We start from the raw sequence: 22,887 nt of genomic DNA on the forward strand, positions 1-22,887 counted from the left end.
AGATTTTTTTTTTTTATTATTACAAAAACTTTCGTCAGTTAAATACAAATCAATACAAATCAAACATCACGTATGATCATCCCTAATACAACCTTCATCCCCAAATGTGCCCCTTGCAGGTATAGATATGTTACTTTTCCAAACCTACCCATTCCATGTTGCAAAACTAAAGGTGAAAAAAGTAAAAACAGTTCAAAGAACTCCTTGTGCCTTCCCTCTCTTTTTTCACCATATCCACCAAACCCTCCTTTCCACCTCTCTAGGGCTGCATGTTTCCCCCACTTCTCAATGTCCCTTTTGATGTTCCCCTTTACATCTGCTTCCACCCTCCTCATTATCCCTTCCACCCACTGTCTTTATCTGTCTTTATCAGGTCTTGCCTGGCCGACCAGATACTCCTCTTTGTTATACTTATAATCTTCCATATTGGGACATTAAAGGACCATTCCCTGTGCCTAAACCTCTTTCAAACCTGGTCAGGTCAGATGAAATCCTGTGACTACCTGCCTAGCCGTTCCCCACTTTACCCCATACTACCCTTGCCACTGGACAGTCCCACATGACATGCCTGACCGTTTCCTCCCTGAACAGGTTGTCCGAGGGCACGGGGATCTTACCAGCCCATGCCGGTACATGGTTTCCCGCACTGGCAGGCATTTGTGCAGGCATAACCAATTTAGGTCTTTGAGCCGTTGTCAAGCCCCACGTGGCTGTATCCCCTCAAATCTTTGTGGGGTCCCCACCACTGGAGGTGCGACTACTCCCTGACTGACCTCTCTGTAGAGGGCTCTGTGATTTATTTTTATGGCTGTGTCGGAGGCCTCAGGATGAGCCCGCAGCCACCTGGCTGCATGGTTGAAATGCCATGGCTGCTGCTCCCCCTGGGTGCCAAGTTGCTCCAGACCATCAACCCCTAGCTTGGTATGCGAAATAGAGCCTCAGGAAGTAGCCTGAGGGTGCTCTATCGGCAAGGATAGTTCTCTGCACAAGGATGAAACAAAAATGCAGTCCAGCTTCAGCGGGAGGTGTGGCACATCCTCCCTCCTGCTTCTATACCAGCCAGCATGCGAAACCTCGCCACATATTCATATCTACCACCCCATAGGAATCCGAACACGAGGCGCATGAGAGGTCTCCTCATGCTGACTGGCATTGGGTATATGTATGCCAGATATAGGAGGGATGGCAGAGCGTCTACCTTCAGTACAAGTACCTTCCCTATTAAAGTCAGGCACCTGCTCTTCCAGGCGCAAGCTTCTTCTGGACTGCTGAAATACGCCCGGTCCAGTTGATTGTGGCACTGTGGGCTGTCTCAAAGCTGACCCCTAGTAATTTCAGTGGTCCGTGCAGACAGCCCTCGATACGTCCATCCTTTCTTTCCAGCGCCCAAAGAACTTGACCGAGGACTTAGCACGATTCAGTTGTGCTCCAGACCCCCGACCAAAATCCTGGAAAATCTCAAGATCGGATCAGGCATGCATCACTGTCAGCAGCAGTGTGGTGTCATCCGCATACTGTGACAGCTTGACCCGTAGGCCTCTGCTGCGGGGAACCAGAAAACCTTTCACCCCTGGGTCAGCCGAATGGCTGCCGCCAGGGGCTCTATATAGAGGATGTAGAGCAGCGGTGAGAGTGGGCACCCCTGTCTTACCCCTGAGTGCAACCTGAAAACTTCCCCTAGTGACCGTTGACTGACACTGTGCTCCCCACACCTGTGTATAATGTGCGCAACCATCAAACAAACCCCTTGTTAAGCCTAGCCTCCAATACCCTAAACATATAGCCCCAGTGAACCCTGTCAAGGCCTTTGCCTGGTGAGACCAACCACCATAAGTGGCAGGTGTCTGTCTTTCGCCCAAGCGGCAGCGTCTCGTATGAGCTGGAGATTCCATCTCACCGAGCGCCCGCCACCATGTTTGGTCCACATGGACCACGTGTGGAAGGGCCTGTGCCTAGGCGATCGGCTAGGACCTTTGCCAGAAGCTTATAATCCACACACAGCATGGTCAGTGGCCGCCAGTTGCGGTCGGTGCCGTCTCCTTTTTAAACAGAGGAGATCACTCCTGTAGCCATAGTCCTCCCATTACACCTGTGAGAAGTACTGCGGACAACACCTCCAACACTACCGGCCGAGAATCTCCCAGAACTTGAGATAAAACTCCACCGGCAGTCCGTGATGCCCGGCACCTTCCGGCTTGTTCATTTTACAGAGGGCACCCTCGAGCTCTTTGAGGGTGGCGGGGCCTCAACGCCTGCGCTATGTCCGAGCTGACACCTGCTTGGTCAGTAAGTCCAGGAAAGTCCCCCTCCCCTACATCTACCTCTTTCTCCTGGAAGCTTGTGCGGTAGTGGTCAGTAGTGGCACTCACCATCTCACCTGCTTCCGTCACCACCCTTCCCTGCATGTCCCTGATCCGGTCTGTACCTGTCTTTTCCTGTCTGCCCGTATTGGAGCCGAGAAAGCGGCGGAACATGTCTCGTGCTTCTCCAGGAAACCGGCGCGCCTGCAACAGGTAGGCCAGGCCCTTCCCTCAAAGACCTCCTTAAAGCCTTCACTTTGAGAAGTCGCAAGCCAGCTGATTTACAGTGCTGCCGCAGTTTCCTTTGCTGTACTCGAGCTCGAGGAGGCGCTGTGCGAAACACCTCCTCTTGGCCATCCTCACCTTCCTTTTACAGTACTTATCACAAAACATTTGTATCCGTTTCTTGGCTACTTCCACCACTCCATCACCCCAGGACACATTGGTCTCAGTCCTAGAAGGTTTTGAAAAACAGTACGAAACCTTGTTTGAACTTGTCTTCCTCTAATACACTAATATTGGCGCCAGTACCTTCGAAAACAGGCAGGCACAGGCGCACCTCAAACAACAGCCCATCATGGTCAGAGAAGAACACGGGAGCAGTCGACCTGACACCAGACTCAAAGACTTTTCTACAAACCACGTAGTCCCAGGCGTCTAAGCGTTCCACGTGAGTTCGCCATGTGGGACCATCTACCAGTGGCCTGACCATCCTCCCCATCTACTAGCCCGTGTCTGGCCATCAGGTGGGAGATATAACTATCGCTGGTGTCCCCCTTACTAACTGCACATTGAAATCCCCCTACAATTACCTGCCTATTGGTGGCCAGGTGTGGCTCTACTAACTCAAACATTTCTAGTCGTTCCCTCTGAGTTTGTGGTCCATACACCACAAAACCCTCAGCTTGCTTGTCCCCCATGTGATGTCAGCACCCATTATCCTGCCTTGAACAATTTGAAAACATCCTCCACCCTAATCTCTTTAACACCAAACAAAATCCCGACCCTGTTGAGTGGACCCCCACACTCCAGATTGGGTCCCTTTTGTCCACTCCCTTGAGAATTTTGCCATCCTCCTTGTCCCGTAAATGAACCTCCTGCAATAAACAAATTTGTACATGCAGCTGGTCCACAAAATCATAAACAACCCTTCTTTTAACCGCGTCCCTCATTCCTCTTACATTTAATGAAAGAATTTTAACTGCAGTCATTATAATTTGTATTTTAAAGTCTTTACCGTACCAAACACCCCCAAAAAAACTCCCTACAGCAAGAAGAGGTCCTCACTGTCCATCTGTTCCCCCAGGAAAAGGGCACTGGATTAGGCGATGTTGATGGCCTGTTGGGTCCCTCATATGCATCCTCCCCAAAGGGGATGGTATATTGAGCAGGTCTGGAGTAACTCCAGCTCAACCCAAACCTACGAGCAGATCACCTGGATCTCCTCCGCTCTGCTCCGTAGCCTCTCCACCCTCCTAGCCCTGTGTTGCCCCTTCCCGCTCCTGATGTCCTCCCTCCTCTGCAGCCCTTCTTTGCTGCCCTACCCCCATCCATCCCACCATCAGCTCCCTTCTCTTGGTCCTGTCCCTCTGCCCGTTGCCTTCCCCTTTGATTTTTACTATGGCCCCCTTCTTACTCTCTCCGCTTCTAATTGTCTTCCCGCTCAAAGCCTGCGATCCTTTCCGTGCCCCTTCTTGACCTTGGAGGTGGGTGGACCTGGGTTGATGGGAGAAATCCCCCTGCGTTGTCACGGGGCACCTGGGCTTGCTTTCCCCAGTGGCCCTTCGGTTTTCCTTTCTCCAGGGGCTTCCTCTGTTCCCCCTTAGAAAGATCCGTTGCTGGCTCTGCCTGTATTGGTGTGCTTGAGCCATTCCTGCAGGCACGGGTCCCATTCCTGGATCCTTGGCTTTTCCGGCTCTCAGTGGACTTGGCCACTTCATGAAGGTCCTCCTTGGCTAGGGCAGTTGCGGTACAGATGGCCCAGTCCCCCATCCATGACAGGCCTTGGGCCCGTGCAGTCTTTGGCCTCATGGCCCCTTGGCCACAGAGTACGGCAGCAGGCTCCGGAACAGCCTGCCTCTGTATGGCCAGACTGCCTGCAACGCCGACAGAGCGCTGGTTGCGGGAGTAAAACAGGTAACCGCGATCCCCACCAAGGCTGAAAGCGGGTGGATGCTTCAGTCCTCCAGGACCTTCTGGGTCAGGGTTCAGCAGCACCTGAAACTGCCTTCTTCCTGTCAGAATCCCTCGTGTCTTTTAGATACCTAGCACTAGTCACCACTTCTCCGTGCTGTCCCAAAAAGCAGCTAGTGCTCGGTCGGTGTGAAGGGGTTGTAAGTGTGCACCGTGACCGTTCTGAAATTTGGTCTGTCCAGGTTCAGGATCTTGTAACCCGACCATGAATCTTTCCCAGCCTCCTTTCTACAGGCTTCAGCCACTCTTGAATACATCACGCTTACCAGGGTAGCATCAAGGCTTTTCTGGCTGGTTCCACTGGATACAGTACACATCTTCTACCTTCAGACTCAGTTGTTCCATGATGACATTTTTGCAGAACCAGTCTCTCGACATCAGAAGTTCCTCCACTGGTTGCACCTGGAAGCGTATCGTGTACCTCACCCCAACCTTTGGGCTTGTCTGGTCCTTGGTCATCTTTGTGTCGGTTGTGTTCCTTCTTTGTTAAGCTTTGTCTCCGTCTCTCCAATCAATCTTAGCCAAAAGGCCGAGAAGCGATAAGCCCCAAGAGTTGGATGTCCACACCAAGCTCTTGGCACAAATCTCACTTGTTGTGGTACCCCGTTCGTAGGTGTGCATAACAATGGCTGCTGCTTATCACCTCCGCCCAAGCTCTCCTTTGTGGCGCTTGATTTCTGACCTAGACAGCTCTTTGACTTTTCACAATTTCATAAGGCTCAGCCATACAGCAAAGCCTGCCAAAAATATATTCAACTCATGTTTGTTCCTCTCACGGAAGTCTTTAGTAAAAGCGAAAGACTTGTGCGTTATGAAGAGAAACCAAGTCAGCATGGCCCTCTGTTGGAGAGCAGCGAGGAGCCTCTCGGTCAGAGTCACCACCTTCACGGTAGGCCTCTCTTTGCTTTCCATGTCAGATCCCAGTATGCAACATTCCCAACCCGCCCCATCTGCCAACCAAAATTATCCACGTCTTTATTACCTCCTGCCCTGACTACTGTGATTGGCTTTTAAGCCTGCCTAAGCAATACATCCTGAACCACTTACATTCGCTCCAAAATGCTGACTCTGGTTTCTCACAAGTCTCCCAGAAGGTCTTGAGTGAAAGCAAGTTTCCATTCTTGACAAACGCTTCTAACTCAATTTGGAATCCAGTTCAAGCTCATTGTGACCCCGTGCATGGTCACGTCACTAAGCAGTGAGCCATCAGAGCGGTTTCACACACTTGTTGTTGCCAGGCCGTTCCTCAGTTTCATTGAGCCAGTGTAGAATTCACTTTTGATACGCGACAATTGTTTGAGTGTTTGGTTTTCTACAAGGTAAGAACAGAGTGCACCGTTCCCAGCGGCACTGCAATGCTAGGTCGATGCGTGGAGAGAAAGGAGCAAGCTCCAAATTACTGCCCTCATGCCAAAAATCTGCTTAATATGTAGTCCTCATATAGAGGACATATCAGATATTAAACTGATAAGAACAGATACTACACTTGATCTTAGCCAAAGGCCGAGAAGCGATAAGCCCCAAGTGTTGGATGTCACGCCAAGCTCTTGGCACAAATCTCACTTGTTGTGGTACCCCGTTCGTAGGTGTGCATAACAATGGCTGCTGCTTATCACCTCGCCCAAGCTCTCCTTTGTGGCGCTTGATTTCTGACCTAGACAGCTCTTTGACTTTTCACAATTTCATAAGGCTCAGCCATACAGCAAAGCCTGCCAAAAATATATTCAACTCATGTTTGTTCCTCTCCACGGAGTCTTTAGTAAAGGCGAAAGACTTGTGCGTTATGAAGAGAAACCAGAGTCAGCATGGCCCTCTGTTGGAGAGCAGAGGAGCCTCTCGGTCTGATCCACCACCTTCACGGTAGGCCTCTCTTTGCTTTCCATGTCAGATCCCAGTATGCAACATTCCCAACCCGCCCCCATCTGCCAACCAAAATTATACACGTCTTTATTACCTCCTGCCCTGACTACTGTGATTGGCTTTTAAGCCTGCCTAAGCAATACATCCGAGAACCACTTACATTCGCTCCAAAATGCTGACTCTGGTTTCTCACCAAGTCTCCCAGAAGGTCTTGAGTGAAAGCAAGTTTCCATTCTTGACAAACGCTTCTAACTCAATTTGGAATCCAGTTCAAGCTCATTGTGACCCCGTGCATGGTCACGTCACTAAGCAGTGAGCCATCAGAGCGGTTTCACACACTTGTGTGTGCCAGGCCGTTACCTCACTTTCATTGAGCCAGTGTAAAATTCACTTTTGATACGCGACAATTGTTTGAGTGTTTGGTTTTCTACAAGGTAAGAACAGAGTGCACCGTTCCCAGCGACACTGCAATGCTAGGTCGATGCGTGGAGAAGGAGCAAGCTCCAAATTTCTGCCCCTCATGCCAAAAATCTGTAATATGTAGTCCTCATATAGAGGACATATCAGATATTAAACTGATAAGAACAGATACTACACTTGATCTTAGCCAAAGGCCGAGAAGCGATAAGCCCCAAGTGTTGGATGTCCCGCCAAGCTCTTGGCAAAAATCTCACTTGTTGTGGTACCCGTTCGTAGGTGTGCATAACAATGGCTGCTGCTTATCACCTCCGCCCAAGCTCTCCTTTGTGGCGCTTGATTTCTGACCTAGACAGCTCTTTGACTTTTCACAATTTCATAAGGCTCAGCCATACAGCAAAGCCTGCCAAAAATATATTCAACTCATGTTTGTTCCTCTCCACGAAGTCTTTAGTAAAGGCGAAAGACATGCGTTATGAAGAGAAACCAGAGTCAGCATGGCCCTCTGTTGGAGAGCAGCAGAGGAGCCTCTCGGTCTGATCACCACCTTCACGGTAGGCCTCTCTTTGCTTTCCGCATGTCAGATCCCAGTATGCAACATTCCCAACCCGCCCCCATCTGCCCACCAAAATTATACACGTCTTTATTACCTCCTGCCCTGACTACTGTGATTGGCTTTTAAGCCTGCCTAAGCAATACATCCTGAACCACTTACATTCGCTCCAAAATGCTGACTCTGGTTTCTCACCAAGTCTCCCAGAAGGTCTTGAGTGAAAGCAAGTTTCCATTCTTGACAAACGCTTCTAACTCAATTTGGAATCCAGTTCAAGCTCATTGTGACCCGTGCATGCTCACGTCACTAAGCAGTGAGCCATCAGAGCGGTTTCACACACTTGTGTGTGCCAGGCCGTTACCTCACTTTCATTGAGCCAGTGTGAATTCACTTTTGATACGCGACAATTGTTTGAGTGTTTGGTTTTCTACAAGGTAAGAACAGAGTGTGCCGTTCCCAGCGGCACTGCAATGCTAGGTCGATGCGTGGAGAGAAAGGAGCAAGCTCCAAATTACTGCCCCTCATGCCAAAAATCTGTAATATGTAGTCCTCATATAGAGGACATATCAGATATTAAACTGATAAGAACAGATACTACACTTGATCTTGGCCAAAGGCCGAGCGATAAGCCCCAAGTGTTGGATGTCACGCCAAAGCTCTTGGCACAAATCTCACTTGTTGTGGTACCCGTTCGTAGGTGTGCATAACAATGGCTGCTGCTTATCACCTCCGCCCAAGCTCTCCTTTGTGGCGCTTGATTTCTGACCTAGACAGCTCTTTGACTTTTCACAATTTCATAAGGCTCAGCCATACAGCAAAGCCTGCCAAAAATATATTCAACTCATGTTTGTTCCTCTCCACGAGTCTTTAGTAAAGGCGAAAGACTTGTGCGTTATGAAGAGAACCAGAGTCAGCATGGCCCTCTGTTGGAGAGCAGCAGAGGAGCCTCTCGGTCCTGATCACCACCTTCACGGTAGGCCTCTCTTTGCTTTCCGCATGTCAGATCCCAGTATGCAACATTCCCAACCCGCCCCATCTGCCAGCAAAATTATACACGTCTTTATTACCTCCTGCCCTGACTACTGTGATTGGCTTTTAAGCCTGCCTAAGCAATACATCCCTGAACCACTTACATTCGCTCCAAAATGCTGACTCTGGTTTCTCACCAAGTCTCCCAGAAGGTCTTGAGTGAAAGCAAGTTTCCATTCTTGACAAAGCGTCTAACTCAATTTGGAATCCAGTTCAAGCTCATTGTGACCCCGTGCATGGTCACGTCACTAAGCAGTGAGCCATCAGAGCGGTTTTCACACACTTGTGTGTGCCAGGCCGTTACCTCACTTTCATTGAGCCAGTGTAGAATTCACTTTTGATACGCGACAATTGTTTGAGTGTTTGGTTTTCTACAAGTAAGAACAGAGTGCACCGTTCCCAGCGACACTGCAATGCTAGGTCGATGCGTGGAGAGAAAGGCAAGCTCCAAATTTCTGCCCCTCATGCCAAAAATCTGCTTAATATGTAGTCCTCATATAGAGGACATATCAGATATTAAACTGATTAGAACAGATACTACATGATCTTAGCCAAAGGCCGAGAAGCGATAAGCCCCAAGTGTTGGATGTCACGCAAGCTCTTGGCACAAATCTCACTTGTTGTGGTACCCCGTTCGTAGGTGTGCATAACAATGGCTGCTGCTTATCACCTCCCCCAAAGCTCTCCTTTGTGGCGCTTGATTTCCTGACCTAGACAGCTCTTTGACTTTTCACAATTTCATAAGGCTCAGCCATACAGCAAAGCCTGCCAAAATATATTCAACTCATGTTTGTTCCTCTCCACGGAAGTCTTTAGTAAAGGCGAAAGACTTGTGCGTTATGAAGAGAAACCAGAGTCAGCATGGCCCTCTGTTGGAGAGCAGCAGAGGAGCCTCTCGGTCTGATCACCACCTTCACGGTGAGCCTCTCTTTGCTTTCCACTGTCAGATCCCAGTATGCAACATTCCCAACCGCCCCCATCTGCAACCAAAATTATACACGTCTTTATTACCTCCTGCCCTGACTACTGTGATTGGCTTTTAAGCCTGCCTAAGCAATACATCCTGAACCACTTACATTCGCTCCAAAATGCTGACTCTGGTTTCTCACCAAGTCTCCCAGAAGGTCTTGAGTGTAAGCAAGTTTCCATTCTTGACAAGCGCTTCTAACTCAATTTGGAATCCAGTTCAAGCTCATTGTGACCCCGTGCATGGTCACGTCACTAAGCAGTGAGCCATCAGGCGGTTTCACACACTTGTGTGTGCCAGGCCGTTACCTCACTTTCATTGAGCCAGTGTAAATTCACTTTTGATACGCGACAATTGTTTGAGTGTTTGGTTTTCTACAAGGTAAGAACAGGTGCACCGTTCCCAGCGCACTGCAATGCTAGGTCGATGCGTGGAGAGAAAGGAGCAAGCTCCAAATTTCTGCCCCTCATGCCAAAAATCTGCTTAATATGTAGTCCTCATATAGAGGACATATCAGATATTAAACTGATAAGAACAGATACTACACTTGATCTTAGCCAAAAGGCCGAGAAGCGATAAGCCCCAAGTGTTGGATGTCCATGCCAAGCTCTTGGCACAAATCTCACTTGTTGTGGTACCCGTTCGTAGGTGTGCATAACAATGGCTGCTGCTTATCACCTCGCCCAAGCTCTCCTTTGTGGCCTTGATTTCCTGACCTAGACAGCTCTTTGACTTTTCACAATTTCATAAGGCTCAGCCATACAGCAAAGCCTGCCAAAAATATATTCAACTCATGTTTGTTCCTCTCCACGGAAGTCTTTAGTAAAGGCGAAAGACTTGTGCGTTATGAAGAGAAACCAGAGTCAGCATGGCCCTCTGTTGGAGGCAGCAGAGGAGCCTCTCGGTCTGATCACCACCTTCACGGTAGGCCTCTCTTTGCTTTCCATGTCAGATCCCAGTATGCAACATTCCCAACCCCGCCCCATCTGCCAACCAAAATTATACACGTCTTTATTACCTCCTGCCCTGACTACTGTGATTGGCTTTTAAGCCTGCCTAAGCAATACATCCTGAACCACTTACATTCGCTCCAAAATGCTGACTCTGGTTTCTCACCAAGTCTCCCAGAAGGTCTTGAGTGTGAAAGCAAGTTTCCATTCTTGACAACCTCTTCTAACTCAATTTGGAATCCAGTTCAAGCTCATTGTGACCCGTGCATGGTCACGTCACTAAGCAGTGAGCCATCAGAGCGGTTTCACACACTTGTGTGTGCCAGGCCGTTACCTCAGTTTCATTGAGCCAGTGTAGAATTCACTTTTGATACGCGACAATTGTTTGAGTGTTTGGTTTCTACAAGGTAAGAACAGAGTGCACCGTTCCCAGCGGCACTGCAATGCTAGGTCGATGCGTGGAGAGAAAGGCAAGCTCCAAATTACTGCCCCTCATGCCAAAAATCTGCTTAATATGTAGTCCTCATATAGAGGACATATCAGATATTAAACTGATAAGAACAGATTTTTTTTTTTTTTTTATTATTACAAAAACTTTCGTCAGTTAAATACAAATCAATACAAATCAAACATCATAAACAGTCGTATGATCATCCTTAATACAACCTTCATCCCCGATGTGCCCCTTTGCAGGTATAGAATGTTACTTTTCCAAACCTACCCATTCCATGTTTGCAAAACTAAGGTGAAAAAAGTAAAAACAGTTCAAAGAACTCCTTGTGCCTTCCCTCTCTTTTTCACCATATCCACCCAAACCCTCCTTTCCACCTCTCTAGGGCTGTCATTTCCCCCTTCTCAATGTCCCTTTTGATGTTCCCCTTTACATCTGCTTCCACCCTCCTCATTATCCCTTCCACCCCACTGTCTTTATCTGTCTTTATCAGGTCTTGCCTGGCCGACCAGATACTCCTCTTTGTTATACTTATAATCTTCCATATTGGGACATTAAAGGACCATTCCCTGTGCCTAAACCTCTTTCAACCCTGGTCCAGGTCAGATGAAATCCTGTGACTACCTGCCCACTTCGTTCCCCACTTTACCCCATACTACCCTTGCCACTGGACAGTCCCACATGACATGCCTGACCGTTTCCTCCCTGAACAGGTTGTCGAGGCACGCAGGATCTTGCCAACCCATGCAGGTACATGGTTTCCCGCACTGGCAGGCATTTGTGCAGGCATAACCAATTTAGGTCTTTGAGCCCGTTGTCAAGCCCCGTGGCTGTATCCCCCTCCAAATCTTTGTGGGAGTCCCCACCACTGGAGGTGCGACTACTCCTGACTGACCTCTCTGTAGGGGCTCTGTGATTTATTTTTATGGCTGTGTCGGAGGCCTCAGGATGAGCCCGCAGCCACCTGGCTGCATGGTTGAAATGCCATGGCTGCTGCTCCCCCTGGGTGCCAAGTTGCTCCAGACCATCAACCCCCTAGCTTGGTATGCGAAATAGAGCCTCAGGAAGTAGCCTGAGGTGCTCTATCGGCAAGGATAGTTCTCTGCACAAGGATGAAACAAAATGCAGTCCAGCTTCAGCGGGAGGTGTGGCACATCCCTCCCTCCTGCTTCTATACCAGCCAGCATGCGAAACCTCGCCACATATTCATATCTACCACCCCATAGGAATCCGAACACGAGGCGCATGAGAGGTCTCCTCATGCTGACTGGCATTGGGTATATGTATGCCAGATATAGGAGGGATGGCAGAGCGTCTACCTTCAGTACAAGTACCTTCCTATTAAAGTCAGGCACCTGCTCTTCCAGAGCGCAAGCTTCTTCTGGACTGCTGAAATACGCCGGTCCAGTTGATTGTGGCACTGTGGGCTGTCTCAGCTGACCCTAGTAATTTCAGTGGTCCTGTGCAGGCGACAGCCCTCCCGATACGTCCATCCTTTCTTTCCAGCGCCCAAAGAACTTGACCGAGGACTTGCTTTAGATTCAGTTATGCTCCAGACCCCCGACCAAAATCATGGAAAATCTCCAAAGATCGGATCAGGCATGCATCACTGTCCAGCAGCAGTGTGGTGTCATCCGCATACTGTGACAGCTTGACCCGTAGGCCTCTGCTGCCGGGAACCAGGAAACCTTTCACCCCTGGGTCAGCCCGAATGGCTGCCGCCAGGGGCTCTATATAGAGGATGTAGAGCAGCGGTGAGAGTGGGCACCCCTGTCTTACCCCTGAGTGCAACCTGAAAACTTCCCCTAAGTGACCGTTGACTGACACTGTGCTCCCCACACCTGTGTATAATGTGCAACCATCCGACAAACCCCTTGTTAAAGCCTAGCCTTTCCAATACCCTAAACATATGGCCCCAGTGAACCCTGTCAAAGGCCTTGCCTGGTCAGGACCAACCACCATAAGTGGCAGGTGTCTGTCTTTCGCCCAGCGGCAGCGTCTCGTATGAGCTGGAGATTCCATCTCACGAGCGCCCCGCCACCCGCATGTTTGGTCCACATGGACCACGTGTGGAAGGGCTGTGCCTAGACGATCAGCTAGGACCTTTGCCAGAAAGCTTATAATCCACACACAGCATGGTCAGTGGCCGCCAGTTGCCGAGGTCGGTGCCGTCTCCTTTTTAAACAGAGGAGATCACTCCTGTAGCCATAGTCCCTCCCATTACACCTGTGAGAAGTACTGCGGACAACACCTCCAGCACTACCGGCCCGAGAATCTCCCAGAACTTGAGATAAAACTCCACCGGCAGTCCGTCGATGCCCGGCACCTTCCGCTTGTTCATTTTACAGAGGGCACCCTCGAGCTCTTTGATGGTGGGGCGTCATCGACTGCGCTATGTCGGCGGCACCTGCTTGGTCAGTAAGTCCAGAAGTCCCCCTCCCTACATCTACCTCTTTCTCCTGGAAGCTTGTGCGGTAGTGGTCAGTAGTGGCACTCACCATCTCACCTGCTTCCGTCACCACCCTTCCTGCATGTCCCTGATCCCGGTCTGTACCTGTCTTTTCCTGTCTGCCCGTGTGAGCCGAAGAAAGCGGCGGAACATGTCTCGTGCTTCTCAGGAAACTTGGCGCGCCTGCAACAGGTAGGCCCGGGCCCTGCCCTCAAAGACCTCCTTAAGCTTTACTTTGAGAAGTCGCAAAGCCCGCTGATTTACAGTGCTGCCGCAGTTTTCCTTTGCTGTACTTCGAGCTCGAGGCGCTGTAATGACACCTCCCTCTTGGCCATCCTCACCTTCCTTTTACAGTACTTATCGAAAACATTTGTATCCGTTTCTTGGCTACTTCCCACCACTCCATCACCCCAGGACACATTGGTCTCAGTCCTAGAAGGTTTTGAAAAACAGTCTGAAACCTTGTTTGAACTTGTCTTCCTCTAATACACTAATATTAGGCGCCAGTACCCCCGAAAACAGGCAGGCAGGCGCACCTCAAACAGCAGCCCATCATGGTCAGAGAAGAACACAGGGAGCCGTCGACCTGACACCAGACTCAAGACTTTTCTACAAACACGTAGTCAGGCGTCTAAGCGTTCCACGTGAGTTACGCCATGTGGGACCATCTACCAGTGGCCTGACCATCCTCCATCTACTAGCCCGTGTCTGGCCATCAGGTGGGAGATATAACTATCGCTGGTGTCCCCCTTACCTAACTGCACATTGAAATCCCCTACAATTACCTGCCTATTGGTGGCCAGGTGTGGCTCTACTAACTCAAACATTTCTCGTCGTTCCCTCTGAGTTTGTGGTCCTACACCACAAAACCCTCAGCTTGCTTGTCCCCCATGTGATGTCAGCACCCATTATCCTGCCTTGAACAATTTTGAAAACATCCTCCACCTAATCTCTTTAACACCAAACAAAATCCCGACCCTGTTGAGTGGACCCCCAACTCCAGATTGAGTCCTTTCGTCCACTCCCTTGAGAATTTTGCAACATCCCCTTGTCCCGTAAATGAACCTCCTGCAATAAACAAATTTGTACATGCAGCTGGTCCACAAAATCATAAACAACCCTTCTTTTAACGCGTCCCTCATTCCTCTTACATTTAATGAAAGAATTTTAACTGCAGTCATTATAATTTGTATTTTAAAGTCTTTACCGTACCAAAACACCCCCAAAAAAAAACTCCCTACAGCAAGAAGAGGTCCTCACTGTCCATCTGTTCCCCCAGGAAAAAGGGCACTGGATTAGGCGATGTTGATGGCCTGTTGGGTCCCTCATGTGCATCCTCCCCCAAAGGGGATGGTATATTGAGCAGGTCTGGAGGTAACTCCAGCTCCAACCCAAACCTACGGCGAGCAGATCACCTGGATCTCCTCGCTCTGCTCAGTAGCCTCTCCACCCTCCTAGCCTGTGTTGCCCCCTTCCCGCTCTGATGTCCTCCCTCCTCTGCAGCCCTTCTTTGCTGCCCTACCCCCCCATCCATCCCACCATCAGCTCCTTCTCTTGGTCCTGTCCCTCTGCCCCGTTGCCTTCCCCCTTTGATTTTTACTATGGCCCCCCTCCTTCCTCTCTCCGCTTCTAATTGTCTTCCCCGCTCCGAAAGCCTGCGATCCTTTCCGTGCCCCCTTCTTGACCTTGGAGGTGGGTGGACCTGGGTTGATGGGAGGGAAATCCCCCCCTGCGTTGTCACGGGGCACCTGGGCTTCGCTATCCCCAGTGGCCCTTCCGGTTGTTCCTTTCTCCAGGGGGGCTTCCTCTGTTCCCCCCTTAGAAAGATCCGTTGCTGGCTCTGCCTGTATTGGTGTGCTTGAGCCATTCCCTGCAGGCACGGGTCCCATTCCTGGATCCTTGGCTTTTTCCGGCTCTCCAGTGGACTTGGCCACTTCCGCGAAGGTCCTCCTTCGGCTAGGGCAGTTGCGGTACAGATGGCCCAGTCCCCACATCCATGACAGGCCTTGGGCCCCGATGCAGTCTTTGGCCTCATGGCCTTAGCCTCAGGTACGGCAGCAGGCTCGGAACAGCCTGCCTCTGTGGCCAGACTGCCTGCAACGCCGACAGAACGCTGGTTGCCGAGATGAAACAGGTAACCGCGATCCCCACCAAGGCTGAAAAGGCGGGTGGATGCTTCAGTCCTCCAGGACCTTCTGGGTCAGGGTTCAGCAGCACCTGAAACTGCCTTCTTCCTGTCCAAATCCTCTGTCTTTTAGATACCTAGCACTAGTCACCACTTCTCCGTGCTGTCCCAAAAAAGCAGCTAGTGCTCGGTCGGTGTGAAGGGTTTGAGTGTGCACCGTGACCGTTCTGAAATTTGGTCTGTCCAGGTTCAGGATCTTGTAACCGGCCATGAATCTTTTCCCAGCCTCCTTTCTACAGGCTTCAGCCACTCTTGAATACACATCCTCGCTTACCAGGGTAGCGTCGAAGGCTTTTCTGGCTGGTTCCACTGGATACAGTACACATCTTCGACCTTCAGACTCAGTTGTTCCATGATGACCTTTTGCAGAACCAGTCTCTCGACATCATAAGTTCCTCCACTGGTTCCACCTGGGCGTATCGTGTACCTCACCCCAACCTTTGGGCTTGTCTGGTCCTTGGTCATCTTTGTGTCGATTGTGTTCCTTCTTTGTTAGCTTTGTCTCCGTCTCTCAATCAATCTTAGCCAAAAGGCCGAGAAGCGATAAGCCCCAAGTGTTGGATGTCCACGCCAAGCTCTTGGCACAAATCTCACTTGTTGTGGTACCCGTTCGTAGGTGTGCATAACAATGGCTGCTGCTTATCACCTCCGCCCAAGCTCTCCTTTGTGGCGCTTGATTTCCAACCTAGACAGCTCTTTGACTTTCACAATTTCATAAGGCTCAGCCATACAGCAAAGCCTGCCAAAAATATATTCAACTCATGTTTGTTCCTCTCCACGGAAGTCTTTAGTAAAGCGAAAGACTTGTGCGTTATGAAGAAACCAGAGTCAGCATGGCCCTCTGTTGGAGGCAGCAGAGGAGCCTCTCAGTCTGATCACCACCTTCACGGTAGGCCTCTCTTTGCTTTCCGCATGTCAGATCCCAGTATGCAACATTCCCAACCCGCCCCATCTGCCAACCAAAATTATACACGTCTTTATTACCTCCTGCCCTGACTACTGTGATTGGCTTTTAAGCCTGCCTAAGCAATACATCCCTGAACCACTTACATTCGCTCCAAAATGCTGACTCTGGTTTCTCACCAAGTCTCCCAGAAGGTCTTGAGTGAAAGCAAGTTTCCATTCTTGACAAACGCTTCTAACTCAATTTGGAATCCAGTTCAAGCTCATTGTGACCCGTGCATGGTCACGTCACTAAGCAGTGAGCCATCAGGGCGGTTTCACACACTTGTGTGTGCCAGGCCGTTACCTCAGTTTCATTGAGCCAGTGTAGAATTCACTTTTGATACGCGACAATTGTTTGAGTGTTTGGTTTTCTACAAGTAAGAACAGAGTGCACCGTTCCCAGCGGCACTGCAATGCTAGGTCGATGCGTGGAGAGAAAGGAGCAAGCTCAAATTTCTGCCCCTCATGCCAAAAATCTGCTTAATATGTAGTCCTCATATAGAGGACATATCAGATATTAAACTGATAAGAACAGATACTACATTGATCTTAGCCAAAAGGCCGAGCGATAAGCCCCAAGTGTTGGATGTCCCGCAAACTCTTGGCACAAATCTCACTTGTTGTGGTACCCGTTCGTAGGTGTGCATAACAATGGCTGCTGCTTATCACCTCCGCCCAAGCTCTCCTTTGTGGCGCTTGATTTCTGACCTAGACAGCTCTTTGACTTTTCACAATTTCATAAGGCTCAGCCATACAGCAAAGCCTGCCAAAAATATATTCAACTCATGTTTGTTCCTCTCCAGGAAGTCTTTAGTAAAGGCGAAAGACTTGTGCGTTATGAAGAAACCAGAGTCAGCATGGCCCTCTGTTGGAGAGCAGCAGAGGAGCCTCTCGGTCACAGTCACCACCTTCACGGTAGGCCTCTCTTTGCTTTCATGTCAGATCCCAGTATGCAACATTCCCAACCCGCCCCATCTGCCAACCAAAATTATACACGTCTTTATTACCTCCTGCCCTGACTACTGATTGGCTTTTAAGCCTGCCTAAAGCAATACATCCCTGAACCACTTACATTCGCTCCAAAATGCTGACTCTGGTTTCTCACCAAGTCTCCCAGAAGGTCTTGAGTGAAAGCAAGTTTCCATTCTTGACAAGCGCTTCTAACTCAATTTGGAATCAGTTCAAGCTCATTGTGACCCCGTGCATGGTCACGTCACTAAGCAGTGAGCCATCAGAGCGGTTTCACACACTTGTGTGTGCCAGGCCGTTACCTCAGTTTCATTGAGCCAGTGTAGAATTCACTTTTGATACGCGACAATTGTTTGAGTGTTTGGTTTTCTACAAGGTAAGAACAGAGTGCACGTTCCCAGCGGCACTGCAATGCTAGGTCGATGCGTGGAGAAAGGAGCAAGCTCCAAATTTCTGCCCCTCATGCAAATATAATCTTCTTGTAGTCCTCATATAGAGGACATATCAGATATTAAACTGATAAGAACAGATACTACACTTGATCTTAGCCAAAAGGCCGAGAAGCGATAAGCCCCAAGTGTTGGATGTCCACGCCAAGCTCTTGGCACAAATCTCACTTGTTGTGGTACCCCGTTCATAGGTGTGCATAACAATGGCTGCTTATCACCTCCGCCCAAGCTCTCCTTTGTGGCGCTTGATTTCTGACCTAGACAGCTCTTTGACTTTTCACAATTTCATAAGGCTCAGCCATACAGCAAAGCCTGCCAAAAATATATTCAACTCATGTTTGTTCCTCTCCACGGAAGTCTTTAGTAAAAGGCGAAAGACTTGTGCGTTATGAAGAGAAACCAGAGTCAGCATGGCCCTCTGTTGGAGAGCAGCAGAGGAGCCTCTCGGTCACAGTCACCACCTTCACGGTAGGCCTCTCTTTGCTTTCCGCATGTCAGATCCCAGTATGCAACATTCCCAACCCGCCCCCATCTGCCAACCAAAATTATACACGTCTTTATTACCTCCTGCCTGACTACTGTGATTGGCTTTTAAGCCTGCCTAAACAATACATCCCTGAACCACTTACATTCGCTCCAAAATGCTGACTCTGGTTTCTCACCAAGTCTCCAGAAGGTCTTGAGTGAAAGCAAGTTTCCATTCTTGACAAACCGCTTCTAACTCAATTTGGAATCAGTTCAAGCTCATTGTGACCCGTGCATGGTCACGTCACTAAGCAGTGAGCCATCAGAGCGGTTTCACACACTTGTGTGTGCCAGGCCGTTACCTCAGTTTCATTGAGCCAGTGTAGAATTCACTTTTGATCTGCGACAATTGTTTGAGTGTTTGGTTTTCTACAAGGTAAGAACAGAGTGCACCGTTCCCAGCGGCACTGCAATGCTAGGTCGATGCGTGGAGAGAAAAGAGCAAGCTCCAAATTTCTGCCCCTCATGCCAAAAATCTGCTTAATATGTAGTCCTCATATAGAGACATATCAGATATTAAACTGATAAGAACAGATACTACATGATCTTAGCCAAAGGCCGAGCGATAAGCCCCAAGTGTTGGATGTCACGCCAAGCTCTTGGCACAAATCTCACTTGTTGTGGTACCCGGTTCGTAGGTGTGCATAACAATGGCTGCTGCTATCACCTCCGCCCAAGCTCTCCTTTGTGGCGCTTGATTTCTGACCTAGACAGCTCTTTGACTTTTCACAATTTCATAAGGCTCAGCCATACAGCAAAGCCTGCCAAAAATATATTCAACTCATGTTTGTTCCTCTCCACGGAAGTCTTTAGTAAGGCGAAAGACTTGCGTTATGAAGAAACCAGAGTCAGCATGGCCCTCTGTTGGAGAGCAGCAGAGGAGCCTCTCGGTCTGATCACCACCTTCACGGTAGGCCTCTCTTTGCTTTCCGCATGTCAGATCCCAGTATGCAACATTCCCAACCCGCCCCCATCTGCCAACCAAAATTATACACGTCTTTATTACCTCCTGCCCTGACTACTGTGATTGCTAAGCCTGCCTAAGCAATACATCCCTGAACCACTTACATTCGCTCCAAAATGCTGACTCTGGTTTCTCACCAAGTCTCCCAGAAGGTCTTGAGTGAAAGCAAGTTCCATTCTTGACAAACGCTTCTAACTCAATTTGGAATCAGTTCAAGCTCATTGTGACCCGGTGCATGGTCACGTCACTAAGCAGTGAGCCATCAGAGCGGTTTCACACACTTGTGTGTGCCAGGCCGTTACCTCAGTTTCATTGAGCCAGTGTAGAATTCACTTTTGATACGCGACAATTGTTTGAGTGTTTGGTTTTCTAGAAGGTAAAGACAGTGCACCGTTCCCAGCGGCACTGCAATGCTAGGTCGATGCGTGGAGAGAAAGGAGCAAGCTCCAAATTTCTGCCCCTCATGCCAAAATCTGCTTAATATGTAGTCCTCATATAGAGGACATATCAGATATTAAACTGATAAGAACAGATACTACACTTGATCTTAGCCAAAGGCCGAGACGATAAGCCCCAAGTGTTGGATGTCCGCCAAGCTCTTGGCACCCGTTCGTAGGTGTGCATAACAATGGCTGCTGCTTATCACCTCCGCCCAAGCTCTCCTTTGTAGGCGCTTGATTTCTGCCCTAGACAGCTCTTTGACTTTTCACAATTTCATAGGCTCAGCCATACAGCAAAGCCTGCCAAAATATATTCAACTCATGTTTGTTCCTCTCCACAGAAGTCTTTAGTAAAGGCGAAAGACTTGTCGTTATGAAGAGAAACCAGAGTCAGCATGGCCCTCTGTTGGAGAGCAGCAGAGGAGCCTCTCGGTCTGATCACCACCTTCCACGGTAGGCCTCTCTTTGCTTTCCATGTCAGATCCCAGTATGCAACATTCCCAACCGCCCCCATCTGCCAACCAAAATTATACACGTCTTTATTACCTCCTGCCCTGACTACTGTGATTGGCTTTTAAGCCTGCCTAAGCAATACATCCCTGAACCACTTACATTCGCTCCAAAATGCTGACTCTGGTTTCTCACCAAGTCTCCCAGAAGGTCTTGAGTGAAAGCAAGTTTCCATTCTTGACAAACGCTTCTAACTCAATTTGGAATCCAGTTCAAGCTCATTGTGACCCGTGCATGGTCACGTCACAAACAGTGAGCCATCAGAGCGGTTTCACACACTTGTGTGTGCCAGGCCGTTACCTCACTTTCATTGAGCCAGTGTAGAATTCACTTTTGATCCGCGACAATTGTTTGAGTGTTTGGTTTTCTACAAGGTAAGAACAGAGTGCACCGTTCCCAGCGGCACTGCAATGCTAGGTCGATGCGTGGAGAGAAAGGAGCAAGCTCCAAATTTCTGCCCCTCATGCCAAAAATCTGCTTAATATGTAGTCCTCATATAGAGGACATATCAGATATTAAACTGATAAGAACAGATACTACACTTGATCTTAGCCAAAAGGCCGAGGCGATAAGCCCCAAGTGTTGGATGTCCGCCAAGCTCTTGGCACAAATCTCACTTGTTGTGGTACCCCGTTCGTAGGTGTGCATAACAATGGCTGCTGCTTATCACCTCCGCCCAAGCTCTCCTTTGTGGCGCTTGATTTCTGACCTAGACAGCTCTTTGACTTTTCACAATTTCATAAGGCTCAGCCATACAGCAAAGCCTGCCAAAAATATATTCAACTCATGTTTGTTCCTCTCCACGGAAGTCTTTAGTAAAAGGCGAAAGACTTGTGCGTTATGAAGAGAAACCAGAGTCAGCGTGGCCCTCTGTTGGAGAGCAGCAGAGGAGCCTCTCGGTCTGATCACCACCTTCACGGTAGGCCTCTCTTTGCTTTCGCATGTCAGATCCCAGTATGCAACATTCCCAACCCCGCCCCATCTGCCAACCAAAATTATACACGTCTTTATTACCTCCTGCCCTGACTACTGTGATTGGCTTTTAAGCCTGCCTAAGCAATACATCCCTGAACCACTTACATTCGCTCCAAAATGCTGACTCTGGTTTCTCACCAAGTCTCCCAGAAGGTCTTGAGTGAAAGCAAGTTTCCATTCTTGACAAACGCTTCTAACTCAATTTGGAATCCAGTTCAAGCTCATTGTGACCCCGTGCATGGTCACGTCACAAAGCAGTGAGCCATCAGAGCGGTTTCACACTCTTGTGTGTGAGGCCGTTACCTCAGTTTCATTGAGCCAGTGTAGAATTCACTTTTGATACGCGACAATTGTTTGAGTGTTTGGTTTTCTACAAGGTAAGAACAGAGTGCACCGTTCCCAGCGGCACTGCAATGCTAGGTCGATGCGTGGAGAGAAAGGAGCAAGCTCCAAATTTCTGCCCCTCATGCCAAAAATCTGCTTAATATGTAGTCCTCATATAGAGGACATATCAGATATTAAACTGATAAGAACAGATACTACACTTGATCTTAGCCAAAAGGCCGAGAAGCGATAAGCCCCAAGTGTTGGATGTCCACGCCAAGCTCTTGGCACAAATCTCACTTGTTGTGGTACCCCGTTCGTAGGTGTGCATAACAATGGCTGCTGCTTATCACCTCCGCCCAAGCTCTCCTTTGTGGCGCTTGATTTCTGACCTAGACAGCTCTTTGACTTTTCACAATTTCATAAGGCTCAGCCATACAGCAAAGCCTGCCAAAAATATATTCAACTCATGTTTGTTCCTCTCCACGGAAGTCTTTAGTAAAAGGCGAAAGACTTGTGCGTTATGAAGAAACCAGGGTCAGCATGGCCCTCTGTTGGAGAGCAGCAGAGGAGCCTCTGGTCACAGTCACCACCTTCACGGTAGGCCTCTCTTTGCTTTCCGCATGTCAGATCCCAGTATGCAACATTCCCAACCCGCCCCCATCTGCCAACCAAAATTATACACGTCTTTATTACCTCCTGCCCTGACTACTGTGATTGGCTTTTAAGCCTGCCTAAGCAATACATCCCTGAACCACTTACATTCGCTCCAAAATGCTGACTCTGGTTTCTCACCAAGTCTCCCAGAAGGTCTTGAGTGAAAGCAAGTTTCCATTCTTGACAAACGCTTCTAACTCAATTTGGAATCCAGTTCAAGCTCATTGTGACCCCGTGCATGGTCACGTCACTAAGCAGTGAGCCATCAGAGCGGTTTCACACACTTGTGTGTGCCAGGCCGTTACCTCAGTTTCATTGAGCCAGTGTAGAATTCACTTTTGATACGCGACAATTGTTTGAGTGTTTGGTTTTCTACAAGGTAAGAACAGAGTGCACCGTTCCCAGCGGCACTGCAATGCTAGGTCGATGCGTGGAGAGAAAGGAGCAAGCTCCAAATTTCTGCCCCTCATGCCAAAAATCTGCTTAATATGTAGTCCTCATATAGAGGACATATCAGATATTAAACTGATAAGAACAGATACTACACTTGATCTTAGCCAAAAGGCCGAGAAGCGATAAGCCCCAAGTGTTGGATGTCCACGCCAAGCTCTTGGGCCCATTCGTATAGGTGTGCATAACAATGGCTGCTGCTTATCACCTCCGCCCAAGCTCTCCTTTGTGGCGCTTGATTTCTGACCTAGACAGCTCTTTGACTTTTCACAATTTCATAAGGCTCAGCCATACAGCAAAGCCTGCCAAAAATATATTCAACTCA

At 49.0% G+C, this 22,887-nt stretch overlaps 25 non-coding genes and 1 pseudogene across 25 annotated transcripts; all 26 read right to left on the reverse strand.

Annotated features, from left to right (window-relative positions):
- Positions 1–5,213: 5,213 nt before the first annotated feature.
- LOC124853761 lies at positions 5,214–5,323 on the reverse strand. The gene has a single exon (XR_007034100.1). It is a non-coding gene; the product is annotated as a U5 spliceosomal RNA (small nuclear RNA).
- A 495-nt stretch (positions 5,324–5,818) lies between these two features.
- On the reverse strand, positions 5,819–6,008 carry LOC124853864. The gene has a single exon (XR_007034196.1). It is a non-coding gene; the product is annotated as a U2 spliceosomal RNA (small nuclear RNA).
- Positions 6,009–6,185: 177 nt separating this feature from the next.
- LOC124853664 lies at positions 6,186–6,296 on the reverse strand. Its single transcript, XR_007034004.1, has one exon. It is a non-coding gene; the product is annotated as a U5 spliceosomal RNA (small nuclear RNA).
- A 497-nt stretch (positions 6,297–6,793) lies between these two features.
- On the reverse strand, positions 6,794–6,979 carry LOC124854352. The gene has a single exon (XR_007034596.1). It is a non-coding gene; the product is annotated as a U2 spliceosomal RNA (small nuclear RNA).
- Positions 6,980–7,156: 177 nt separating this feature from the next.
- LOC124853883 lies at positions 7,157–7,265 on the reverse strand. The gene has a single exon (XR_007034211.1). It is a non-coding gene; the product is annotated as a U5 spliceosomal RNA (small nuclear RNA).
- A 498-nt stretch (positions 7,266–7,763) lies between these two features.
- LOC124852859 lies at positions 7,764–7,949 on the reverse strand. The gene has a single exon (XR_007033280.1). It is a non-coding gene; the product is annotated as a U2 spliceosomal RNA (small nuclear RNA).
- A 178-nt stretch (positions 7,950–8,127) lies between these two features.
- Positions 8,128–8,236, reverse strand: LOC124853939. Its single transcript, XR_007034254.1, has one exon. It is a non-coding gene; the product is annotated as a U5 spliceosomal RNA (small nuclear RNA).
- A 499-nt stretch (positions 8,237–8,735) lies between these two features.
- On the reverse strand, positions 8,736–8,922 carry LOC124852832. The gene has a single exon (XR_007033253.1). It is a non-coding gene; the product is annotated as a U2 spliceosomal RNA (small nuclear RNA).
- A 178-nt stretch (positions 8,923–9,100) lies between these two features.
- Positions 9,101–9,211, reverse strand: LOC124853506. Its single transcript, XR_007033848.1, has one exon. It is a non-coding gene; the product is annotated as a U5 spliceosomal RNA (small nuclear RNA).
- A 494-nt stretch (positions 9,212–9,705) lies between these two features.
- On the reverse strand, positions 9,706–9,896 carry LOC124853320. Its single transcript, XR_007033663.1, has one exon. It is a non-coding gene; the product is annotated as a U2 spliceosomal RNA (small nuclear RNA).
- A 177-nt stretch (positions 9,897–10,073) lies between these two features.
- LOC124853395 lies at positions 10,074–10,185 on the reverse strand. Its single transcript, XR_007033738.1, has one exon. It is a non-coding gene; the product is annotated as a U5 spliceosomal RNA (small nuclear RNA).
- Positions 10,186–10,682: 497 nt separating this feature from the next.
- Positions 10,683–10,867, reverse strand: LOC124853059. Its single transcript, XR_007033458.1, has one exon. It is a non-coding gene; the product is annotated as a U2 spliceosomal RNA (small nuclear RNA).
- Positions 10,868–16,076: 5,209 nt separating this feature from the next.
- On the reverse strand, positions 16,077–16,185 carry LOC124853811. Its single transcript, XR_007034149.1, has one exon. It is a non-coding gene; the product is annotated as a U5 spliceosomal RNA (small nuclear RNA).
- A 497-nt stretch (positions 16,186–16,682) lies between these two features.
- LOC124852773 lies at positions 16,683–16,869 on the reverse strand. The gene has a single exon (XR_007033196.1). It is a non-coding gene; the product is annotated as a U2 spliceosomal RNA (small nuclear RNA).
- A 176-nt stretch (positions 16,870–17,045) lies between these two features.
- LOC124853916 lies at positions 17,046–17,154 on the reverse strand. Its single transcript, XR_007034237.1, has one exon. It is a non-coding gene; the product is annotated as a U5 spliceosomal RNA (small nuclear RNA).
- Positions 17,155–17,650: 496 nt separating this feature from the next.
- LOC124852725 lies at positions 17,651–17,836 on the reverse strand. Its single transcript, XR_007033148.1, has one exon. It is a non-coding gene; the product is annotated as a U2 spliceosomal RNA (small nuclear RNA).
- A 176-nt stretch (positions 17,837–18,012) lies between these two features.
- On the reverse strand, positions 18,013–18,125 carry LOC124853163. The gene has a single exon (XR_007033506.1). It is a non-coding gene; the product is annotated as a U5 spliceosomal RNA (small nuclear RNA).
- A 499-nt stretch (positions 18,126–18,624) lies between these two features.
- Positions 18,625–18,809, reverse strand: LOC124852914. Its single transcript, XR_007033331.1, has one exon. It is a non-coding gene; the product is annotated as a U2 spliceosomal RNA (small nuclear RNA).
- Positions 18,810–18,986: 177 nt separating this feature from the next.
- LOC124853956 lies at positions 18,987–19,093 on the reverse strand (annotated as a pseudogene).
- Positions 19,094–19,586: 493 nt separating this feature from the next.
- On the reverse strand, positions 19,587–19,776 carry LOC124854229. The gene has a single exon (XR_007034474.1). It is a non-coding gene; the product is annotated as a U2 spliceosomal RNA (small nuclear RNA).
- A 153-nt stretch (positions 19,777–19,929) lies between these two features.
- LOC124853797 lies at positions 19,930–20,039 on the reverse strand. Its single transcript, XR_007034136.1, has one exon. It is a non-coding gene; the product is annotated as a U5 spliceosomal RNA (small nuclear RNA).
- Positions 20,040–20,536: 497 nt separating this feature from the next.
- LOC124854173 lies at positions 20,537–20,728 on the reverse strand. Its single transcript, XR_007034421.1, has one exon. It is a non-coding gene; the product is annotated as a U2 spliceosomal RNA (small nuclear RNA).
- A 175-nt stretch (positions 20,729–20,903) lies between these two features.
- On the reverse strand, positions 20,904–21,016 carry LOC124853164. Its single transcript, XR_007033507.1, has one exon. It is a non-coding gene; the product is annotated as a U5 spliceosomal RNA (small nuclear RNA).
- Positions 21,017–21,514: 498 nt separating this feature from the next.
- On the reverse strand, positions 21,515–21,706 carry LOC124852801. Its single transcript, XR_007033224.1, has one exon. It is a non-coding gene; the product is annotated as a U2 spliceosomal RNA (small nuclear RNA).
- A 179-nt stretch (positions 21,707–21,885) lies between these two features.
- Positions 21,886–21,996, reverse strand: LOC124853601. The gene has a single exon (XR_007033941.1). It is a non-coding gene; the product is annotated as a U5 spliceosomal RNA (small nuclear RNA).
- Positions 21,997–22,497: 501 nt separating this feature from the next.
- Positions 22,498–22,689, reverse strand: LOC124852812. Its single transcript, XR_007033234.1, has one exon. It is a non-coding gene; the product is annotated as a U2 spliceosomal RNA (small nuclear RNA).
- Positions 22,690–22,887: the final 198 nt, after the last annotated feature.

The sequence above is a fragment of the Hippoglossus stenolepis genome, chromosome 10, assembly GCF_022539355.2.
Source record: "Hippoglossus stenolepis isolate QCI-W04-F060 chromosome 10, HSTE1.2, whole genome shotgun sequence".
In the NCBI taxonomy this organism is placed as follows: domain Eukaryota; kingdom Metazoa; phylum Chordata; class Actinopteri; order Pleuronectiformes; family Pleuronectidae; genus Hippoglossus; species Hippoglossus stenolepis.